Here is a 10706-nt window from a genome sequence, read left to right as displayed (position 1 = left end):
ACGTTAACAAACGTTCAACAAACGATTGGCTGTGTATCCAGTGTTGCACATGAAATCACCAACCTGATTCTGTCATGTGCTATGGAAAAAATAATTAATAATTCTCCAGCTATGATTGCTTTACCAGATCTGCTTAAAAATAGTATGTTGGATACTAATGTCGGTGGTGTTGCTACCCATCCTCACCTGACACTCTGCTGTAGGCTTACCTGAACTGACTGATGCCATAATAATCAGTATTTGAGTTATTTGCGTGTTTTAAAGTTCCAGTTTGTTTGATTCAGCTTAAAGTTATTAAATGGCACATTTGAAAGCAGGAGCGTTACCCTACGGCATCACTCGAAGTTGGCAGAGCTGCACAGAACATCATAATTCTTGCGGCCCATTGACAGTTCTGGGAAGGCACGCATTCTGTTGCATTTCCCAGATCACCCACACGTGGATCCACATGACAATCATTACGTTCACGAGATCTTTACAAAGGCAAAAAAAAACCTCTTGTTTATATTTTCTCACAATAGTTTGGTACGATGCTATAAGGGATTAAAAGGGTACACATTTTACATTAAACTGGGTCTTTAGGTTGCAGCAATTCACCATAAGTTATTGTCAAAATGCTCTTGGGCTTAGATTACTTATTCATGTATATACTTACCAGTCACTTTCCCACAAGCAGCATAGGTGCGTATTTAGACACTACAGCACACGTCGACATGGATTAACCATCTTCCAGCTGTTCATCGGTAGCAGTTTTTTCCACTGCTGGATGGATATTTCTCATCTTTCATCCGAGCAGTGACACTGACACGCACAAAGACTCCAACACTTCTGTGACTGCTACGCTCACCGCAGTTGCCATGCCAGTGTTATTGCAGTGTTGTGACTAAAGTCAGGGCAGACGTGTGTGGAAACAGTTCGAGGCTCCTCTGTGTTTTTCCTCTGTGTTCTCTCATTGCTCACGGACCTTCAGCATCTGTGTGCATAGTGTCATACACTATGAGGAACCTGGGCAAGTTTCTCACAAATGGAGTTTGATTAATGGAAACCGTACGGTATGATATTTGAACAATAAACCCTTGAGATTTAAGTGACTTGTTTTTTTTTGTCTCTTTGGCCATCAGGAGAACCTTTCAGCTTTAGCATGAATAGGTGGTGTACTGCTCCAAGATCTGCTGATGGGGAGTGTTAGCTGGTAGGTGTGGTTCAAGAAAATGGGAGCACCACTACGACAGAATAATCTCAGTGTAGTGACCTAATCAATAAAACAAACACTTAAACGTTCTTCCAAACGCAAACACAGAATAAAAAGCCTATCAGAGACCTGACAATCATGGAGTGACACCTCAACATTTTTTCTTGTAGCAGTTTGAGAAGCTAAAGGGAAGGAACACATTAACACTGGTTGAATTTAAAGGTGTGCTTTATTAACGAGGCTTGATGTGTTTGGACTATTTTGGGACTATGTTTTAAATGACAAATGAAGGACATTTTGGTCATACATGTGTTCAAGTCTATGTCCTCTGTGAAGTTCAGTGATATCCATCACTGTGGAGGTTGGTGGTGTAGCTCAAAGGGTCTCGATGATGTGTGTGTTTCTCTCTCGGTTGTGGCCATGGTTGTAACAGCATATTGTTCCCCCACGCTGGCTGTGCTATGTGAACCCTCCGCACAGCCTTGTGGCAATTGAACAATGTTGAACCATCTGGTTTATTTTTTGTTCTGTCCCATTACTTTGATGTCGTTTCTGTTTTATGGAAGTCTTTTTTGGACGACGTGATGGTACATATTTGCATCCCAGTGCGGGAAGCGTTTAAGATTTTCTGGGACCGCCTTCCTCAGCATGAGGAACACCAGTCCTGAATGAACCAATTGCAGGCTAGCATTGCCATTAGACAGGAGATTAGCATCACATTCAGCCAACCAGAGGGACATCTCGCCCTCATTCATGAAATTCAATAGAAGTGCAAAGATACATGTATTATGAGTCACACGGTTCTATGAACTATCAAGATGTTGGGGGAAATTATGCAGTGATGTTATACAGATCCATGGGAATGTCTGTATTTGTAGTTTTCTAGCAAGTTTGGAGTCACTGTGCCTCATGATTCTTAATCTCTCTCTCTCAAGGAGGCACTGAAAGTGTCATCCACTCCATTTCTCCATGACCTTGTTTCCTATCTCTTCTTAAACAACCCCTAGCTGCTAAAATGGCTAAATAACCAAACCCATCCATGGTATGAATGAAGATGTTGTGGTGAAGAGTGACTGTGAGCCATTGCTAGCAGTACTAAAGCAACTGTGGTCTTGGGTCACTCAAAAAAAATTCAGGCCGTTGAGGGGAGTCATGTGACTCCAGAAACCTCACGTGCTGCCGTCCCAGAATCTGGTGTGGAATTCACTGCAGGAGCCTCATCTGGCGTCATGGGGACTGGAGAGGACTTGTGAGATTTGTGGTGGTCACGAGAACATGTGAGAGTCATACAGGGGCACTTTGATGTGCTGGCTATCTGTAATTAGGAATGTTTGTGGCTCGAACAACAACAACAACCTTCACCGACATCTTTGGGGTTGTAGCTGAGTAATGAGATGGAGGCACAAGTATCCAGTATTACACACTCACTCTGCAGTTTACTAAGAAGGTGTGGTGCCTTCTTGCAAATGCAAGCATGAAACGCACAAACTGTACTATATATGCCGTGCAAGTTGCTGATTAGGAATTTAAATGTACTTTGTGGGCTATGCAGATTTCAGCTTCACTGCAGAAGCTGATGGAATTCAGCAATGTATACAATCTGTCCTAAATTGTATGTAAATTGTAGGTATGTAAATGTATATAGTTCATTTGTTGAGGTAGAGAATGGTGGACACACACACACACACACACACACACACACACACACACACTATTAATGTCACCACGACCTCTTCTGTTGTCTTCAGTTTTATTGTGTGTCTTGTAACAATTAATGATGTCCTGTCCACAGTGCTTCTCTCCCCCTGCAGTCTACAGATGGTGAGGAGGAATCTTCATCGTTGTCTTCTTCATTTCACAGATCTGCATCACTGTCTTTTAGGTCAAATCAAATCAAATTTTATTTATATATTTATTTTTAGACTGCAGTAGGGCACACGATGATTACCTGGTGCTGTCTCCAGACTGTGTTGGTGAAGGCATATGTATGAAATGTTAGGTTGATCGATTTTATGAGAGCGTTAGTGTTTTTGTGATTAGTCTTAGATACATCATAAATGAATGCATATAGTTTGACTGACAAATACATTTGTCTGTGCTCTTCCTATAGTGAAGAGGCAATGCTTGTAGAGTACATGGTGTTTCTGCAGGTGGATGGACATAAAATTAGTAGTTCAACTTTAAAAAGCAGATCTTTATCAGTCTCCAGTCAAACATGGTGGTGGGACGGTACCTATGCCATATGGCTCTAAAGACATGCACACCGTCCTCACAAGGACCTGCTTCTTCATCTGTTATCAATAACCTGTTGGCTATTGTTGTTTATATTGGTTTCCTACCTGGAATCTGTAGTACATTAGTCTGGATGTGTTGTTTACAGTGGAAATATCACCGAGGGAGGCCAAACCTACGGAAGCAACACAACAGCCTGCGGTGATTGTAAGTCAAGAATACCATAGCGATGTACTGTTTCGGTGTGATTATATGTTTTTTACGTTTGATGGTTCGGTTTTCTCTGTCTTTGTGCTTTGTATAGGGTGAGATGCTGACCTCTGAAAACGCACATGGTTTGCTTAGAGAAGAAGCAGGAAAAGACCTTTCTGAAGTCCACTTGACTCCAATGTATCACAGGAAGGAGTTGTCGGGTGGATAATGTCATTTATTGTAGACAAGAACACTGTTCTGGCTACCATTGTTAACCATATCAGTGTAGGTCCATCAGAAGGTAAAAACACATTCACACATTTACAATCATGTATTCTGATATGGTTATAAAACACTTTCTTCTGTATGTTCACCTAAAAATGTAGACAGGGGCCTGCTGTTGGATACTGTGGAAACTCCACCCAGTGAGATTCCTGCTTTGGCCTCCACCCTGATTCTGACACCACAGAAACTGGTTGAGTAACTGCTCGTGACCTTGCATCTGCTCTGAGGGCAGGGGAAGAGGAAAAATCTCTGACAGGTGATCTTCATAAAGATGGTGAAAAGATCCATTTTGCAACTAGACAGATGCAGGACAGTTTAGTTTGAAATTCCTTAAGCGGAAGATTGTGTTCTTCACCATAACACTGTAACAGAATCTGTAGAGAACGTTCTGGTACTGCTCAGGTACCTACAGCATCAACAGAAGCAGAAAAGACACAGAGTGGTGATGGTTTATGGCTGTCCGGATGGTAAGATCAACAACCACCCCAGTTGTTGCCTTGCCAACCAACCCTGGCCATGATCTGATGGTGTTCGTTTCTGCAGGGCTCCAGAGCTGAGGTTGCTAGAGCTGGTAATGAACCTCTTCTACCTTTGCTAGTACTAATAGTTCTAGATCTTTCTTCTTCTCTGGCTTCTTGTTCTTCTACTTCCTCTAAATCCTTTCTTCTTCTCTATGGATAATATGTAATAGTGTAACTCTATGGGCCATTCTGCTATCTCCTTCCTGTGCTAGGGGCAGTCATGACCTGGTGGTAGGGGACTGGTCTTGTGATCGGAAGGTCGTGGGTTCGATTCCCAGACCTGAGGCCATGAGTGAGGTGCCCTTGAGCAAGGCACCTAACCCCAACTGCTCCCTGGGCGCCGGGCTAGGGCTGCCCACCGCTCTGGGCACGTGTGCACCACAGCCCCCTAGTAATCACTAGTGTGTGTGTGTGTGTGTGTGTATGTGTTCTAACTGCACAGATGGGTTAAAAGCGGAGGACAAATTTCAATTGCTGTGTAAAAATCACAAGTGACAAAATATGGCACATTTACATTTATAGTCCTCTAGTGCAGTTAGGACAATGAGGCCTTTATGGCCGCTTGGAGAGAGACTACAAACATTCTTTCATCACACAGGCAAATGTTGAATTATTGGCAGTTGTGTTTTAGCTTGTGTACAGTGTATGTAAATACAAGTGTCTCTGTGCAAGTGCTTTTGGTATTTTGAATTGCGGCCGGTGCAGATAGCTCTGCCTTTGCCTTGATGTCAGTAGCTAGCGTCTTCATTCTGTCTTCTTGTGTCATCATCTTCTTAGTCTGAGTTCTGAGAGACTGCAACAATAATGCTGAGATCTCCACAGACTTCAGCAGTGAGGAGATACGGCATATCTCTGAGAACTCACCAAAAACTCACCATCGCTCCCTCTAGCTCTGTCTCTTTTTCTGTGTGTGTGTGTGTGTGTGAGAGAGAGAGAGAGAGAGAGAAAGAGAGAGAGAGAGAGAGAGACAGTAGCAGAGACAGAGACGATATATAATGCATCTGTATCTGAAGATTTGGTATCAATCAATCAATCAATCAAATTTTATTTATATAGCGCTTTTTACAACAGTTGTTGTCACAAAGCAGCTTTACAAGTGCCGAGTCCTAGCCCCCAGTGAGCAAGCCAAAGGCGACAGTGGCAAGGAAAAACTCCCTAGTTTTTTGCATGAGGAAGAAACCTTGAGAGGAACCAAGACTCAGGGGGGGAACCCATCCTCCTCTGGCCGACACCGGTCACCATGACAACAACAACAATATAGACAGAATGTAGACAGAATGTAAAAGATGCAATAATGTCCATTTAGACCGAAAAAGATGTAATAATGTCCATCATGGTGTAGGCATCCGGTTAGGCAGGAGGTGGCCGGCCAGGATGGATCGCTTGTCTCTCCTCATCTCATTATTCCTCAAGCAGGCGGGCAGCCATGTGGAGAAATGAAACAGGGAAAATTAGCTCTGTATGAGGACATATACAGGACAAGTAAAATTATAAACATTTCTGGAGTGTGGCAGCAACTCCGGCACTAAGTTAAATTATTACAGCCTAGCTAAAAAAAGGCAGAACCAGAAGGTAACATAGGCTTGGGGGCATTCTGAGACAATGGCATCCGTCCACTGCACTGTCAGCAAACTTGAGTGACCACGAGCAGTGACAGGATGACAGCACCAGCACCCCAGTCTACCATAAAACCCTTCGTCTATGAACCCCTGGATCTGTACCTTTATCGAGGGGGATATTAATTATCAAACGCTAGACTAAATAAGTGGGTTTTCAACCTAGATTTAAAGATTGTGACTGTGTCAGAGTCCCGGACACATTTAGGAAGATTATTCCAAAGCTGGGGGGCCTTATAAGAAAAGGCTCTTCCCCCTGCTGTTACCTTGTTAATTTGTGGAACTAATAACAGACCAGCACCCTGTGATCTTAGTTGACGTGGGGGTTCATAGTAGGAAATAAGTTCCTGGAGGTATTCAGGAGCAAGCCCGTGTAGTGCTTTATATGCTAATAATAGAATTTTAAAATCAATACGAAATTTAACTGGGAGCCAATGCAGGGCTGATAGGACTGGTCTAATATGCTGAAATTTTCTAGTTCTGGTCAGAACTCTAGCTGCGGCATTTTGAACTACTTGAAGTTTATTTAGATTCCTATTTGAACATCCTGACAGTAGTGAATTGCAGTAGTCTATTCTAGAGCTAACAAAGGCGTGCACCAATTTTTCTGCATCATCCTGTGATAATGCATTTCTTAATTTGGCAATGTTGCGGAGATGTAGAAAAGCTATCCTAGTAGTGTTATCTATATATTTATCAAATGATAGGTCGGAGTCGAGTATGACGCCTAGGTTTTTGGTATCTTGTCTCCTATGATTTTTGTCATCTGCAAGGTACTCAAGATTGGATTTTCATCATTGAACTTTATGATAAAGATGTGGACTTAGTAATAAAAACCGAAGTGTTTGTCCAGTGTTCTATGAGCTGTGTAAATGTTTTATACAGCTTTATGTTTTCTTCTGTAAACACATTTCTGTGTTTGTAATGTCTCACCAGGACACTAAATACTTGAACAGAGAGTCCTCTACATAAAGTAGTTCCACACTTAGCTGCCAGATGTGTTCAACAAGCTTTTTCACACTCACACATGCAGACACACACACACACACACACACACACACACACACACACACACACACACACACACACACACACACACACACACACCCAAAACATAACACCATGTGTCAGAAGAATTAGCAGACAGATTCTATTCTACAGCATCATCAATCTACAGTCATGTATTAGTATGGTTAATAAAAAATAATATAATGACCTGATGTCACCATATTAAACTGTCTTTTTTACTTTAGATAGCAATATAGGAGTTGGACGTGTTCCTCTTCTTGCCTTTCCAGGAACTTGTCTTTGAAGAACAGCAGTTAAATGAGCTGATAGGAGTCACAGGATCAGTTCTTTCAGAGAACTTTTATGAGTATAGTCTTCTCTGCCTATAAAAGGGATACTGCAGTGTTAAACCTCAAGAAACATTTTATTCAGAATTCAGATTACACTTTATGTTTTTATCACGTAAATTTTTTTTTACTGTAATTTTCATAGTTTTTTAGTATTTAATCCCTGGAGTTATGCCATCTGGAAGTCTATCGGAGGTCATTTTTGGCCCCATCTGCTTCTCAGATCAAATATTTGACAAATCATTCCCCAAACCATTTTTAAACTACTGTGAATACTGAATAAGATTTTTTTGTTTCACACAAGAATGCTAATTTAACATGGCTTTGAAGGATAACGAACATATTCTGTGTTGTTGAAATAGCATTGTACAGTATTTTATGTATTCCATTATGACACCAAAATTGGTTGTTGATTATCTTGGTCTCGTTGGTGTTATAAATGTGATGGGAACAGAATGTTTTACTGGTGCTGGTTCAGTCATTAATGGCACTGCTAAATCTGAGGTGCTGCATATTTTCAATTACTTATTTGCCAAAGAGGGCCAGAAGAGCTAAATCAGGAAAATGACTACTCATCATGCTTAATGTCTCATAACATCTGACAGGCTTTTTCTAAATGTACTGCATCCAAACTGTGATTCAAAGGATATCAGATATATGTGGTACTTAAGCAGGAACGTGGGGAGAGAGAAGTTGTAGATTTATGCATCATTTATCTCCAGATTAATCTTCATCTTTCCTAAACAGATAATATTCCCACACTTGTTCCGCAGTAACAGACACACCGCATCATGAAGGAAGTCTGGGTGCAGGTCCTGAAGGAAACCTTCCTCCAGGTGAAACTCCTCTCCTCCCCTGTGGATTATATACCAGAGTCTTTGAAGGGAGGTTTTTTTTCATTTTTCCTATTGTAAAGTACTCAGATCTCGTAAACATGTACATTTACTTCCAATAAATGTAAAAACACATATTAGGCACGATTATTCTATAAAAGACAAAATGGACAGATGGACTCAACACTCAGATGGACCCAGAGACAGGGAAAGATGGACTCAGAGACAGGGACAAATGGACTCAGAGACAGGGATAAACCAAAGAGGATTCCTGCAAAAAAATAGACAACAATAAAATATAACAGTAACACAAAAGTGACCACAAAACCTATACAAACTACCTAACCCATGCTCAACAAAGAGTGCTCCTCGAAGCAGATATGGTAGGACTGTTGTTCGAAAACCTATAAAGGTTTTCAATAAAGTTTGTGGGGCCTGGTATAATGAGAACGAAAACATGGACCTTGGAGCGGTGAGAGTAATGTGGTCTGATGAGTCACCTACGGCTCTTTTTCTGTGTCTGAGTGTGTTTTTCTTCTGAGGAAGCCAAAAAAAACCTTCAGCCCAGTCTTATCCAACTTTCCCTATTGAAAAATTATCCCATGTTCCACCAGAAATTGTTCAACACGTATTTAATAGCATTCCAAGACAGACCGAGGCAGCAAGACAAATTACAACTCAGCTTATTACTGATCTACCCATTTATAGCCTGGATGCTCTCCCTTTTACCTGGAGTAGTGGAGTCTCTCGCAGTATTTTATTTGCGTTACAGAGTCAGATACTGTGTGATGCTTTGAACAACATTTCTCTTTGTATTTATATGAGCTGTAGAAGAACATCTTTACAGCATGTACTTTTACAACATGTAGAGTGTATATTCACTATGCATATGCAATATGTATATATATACATTCACTACACATTCACTATATAGTGAATATACACTCTACAAGTTATAAAAATACATGATGTAAGAATGTTATATATATATATGTCACGTTGAGGACCCCGGCCCCTCCCTTTTGGGCGTGTGTAAACGTTGTCCACGTGCATCGTCTGCGTCTGTGGAATTCCGTGGTGATGGCTATGTCGTGTGATAATCTGTCTCACCTGTGAATCGTCTCGTAATCACGTGGGGCTAATGTGGTTTGTCTATTTAATGTGCGCTCGCGCAGTGTCCTGTGCTCGTCGTTGTCTAAGTCTACACGTTGCTGTGTATAAGTGTGTGTTCTTCGTGTGCAACCAAGCGCAATTATTGTTCAAATAAAAGTGACGTCAGTCGTGAATCGGGATTCCGTGTCTCATCCTTCGCCACGACCCCATCGTCACAATATATATATAAATATAAATATATATATAAATATAAATATATGTAAATATAAATATATTATATTATATTATTATATTATTATATTATTATATATATATATATATATATATATATATATATATATATATATATATATATATATATATATATATATATATATATATATATATATATATATATATATACAGATAACAGGGTGGGAGGAGTGTGTCCAGGAGTGGGTGAGGAACAGCTAGACTGTGACTAGATACTTGATTTTTTTTAAAATACAGTTATGTTTTGGGATGGAAGAGACCCACAAAACAAAAAATTGAATTGAAAGAACTGATGGTCCAGTGGACATAAGCAGAGATGATGGAACATGTTGAATACCCTAGGGGGCAGTGTGTGTTTGTTAAAATTCATTCTAATTGGACACAGTATTTCCATGGAAATTACATACAGATGCTTTAAACATTCTTAAGACCCATTCAGAAAGTTTCAAATTTTTATGTGCCATGTTTGCGTGCTGAGGATTACGTATTTATGTATGTTTACGTTTTTTTTTTCATTTTAGTTTGCTTTGCAACGGTAGAGCCGAGCAGCAGGAGCCCAGTTCCACCAGCACAGCGGAGCAGTACCAGTTCAGTTAGACTACAACCCAGACCACCGTCGTCAGCTCTAACGGCAGGGGGAAAACCGACATATTCTGGGTCCTAGTGCAGCTAAAGGCATGCAAGACCACCCAGTGCCACAGCACTGGACCGTATGTGCATGGACAAGTGCTTATGCAGCTCTGCATAGTGTGGTTATTTGGTACTGTAATCAAAAAGGGGTTTCCTGGAGTTTCTCTATGAGTAAATGCGGATAAATCTGCTCGCGCCCGGCTGGAGAGAGTGTGTTTGTGTGATGATACTTTAACAATCTTCCTCTCTTAGCCAAAAGCCTTCTCTCTTACATTTCTGGCATACGCAGTGATTTACGGCCCCCTTTGGCTGTGTTCATCTCTGCTCTATCCCAACACATTGCCGACAGCTGCATCTTTTCCTCCCTTTCTTTCTTCTTTGGATGGACACATGGACTTATTTTCACACCAGGGCAAATGTTACGCCCCGTGTAGGCAAGAATCGTGACGTTTAAATAATGGATCTTTCTTCCCACGCCTGCCCCA

General features: G+C 41.0%; 2 long non-coding RNA genes across 2 annotated transcripts; one reads left to right on the top strand and one right to left on the bottom strand.

Moving 5' to 3' along the window:
• Positions 1-3589: 3589 nt before the first annotated feature.
• On the top strand, positions 3590-10626 carry LOC143511804 (uncharacterized). The gene is made up of 5 exons (XR_013130272.1): positions 3590-3631; positions 3729-3901; positions 4003-4472; positions 8167-8229; positions 10113-10626. It is a non-coding gene; the product is annotated as an uncharacterized LOC143511804 (long non-coding RNA).
• LOC143511805 (uncharacterized) lies at positions 5451-8932 on the bottom strand. Its single transcript, XR_013130273.1, has 3 exons — positions 8412-8932; positions 8179-8248; positions 5451-7429 (listed from the first exon to the last, which is right to left on the bottom strand). It is a non-coding gene; the product is annotated as an uncharacterized LOC143511805 (long non-coding RNA).
• Positions 10627-10706: the final 80 nt, after the last annotated feature.

The sequence above is a fragment of the Brachyhypopomus gauderio genome, chromosome 4 (genome assembly GCF_052324685.1).
Source record: "Brachyhypopomus gauderio isolate BG-103 chromosome 4, BGAUD_0.2, whole genome shotgun sequence".
NCBI classification, from domain to species: Eukaryota; Metazoa; Chordata; class Actinopteri; order Gymnotiformes; family Hypopomidae; genus Brachyhypopomus; species Brachyhypopomus gauderio.
This window is presented reverse-complemented; position numbering and strand designations above follow the sequence as displayed.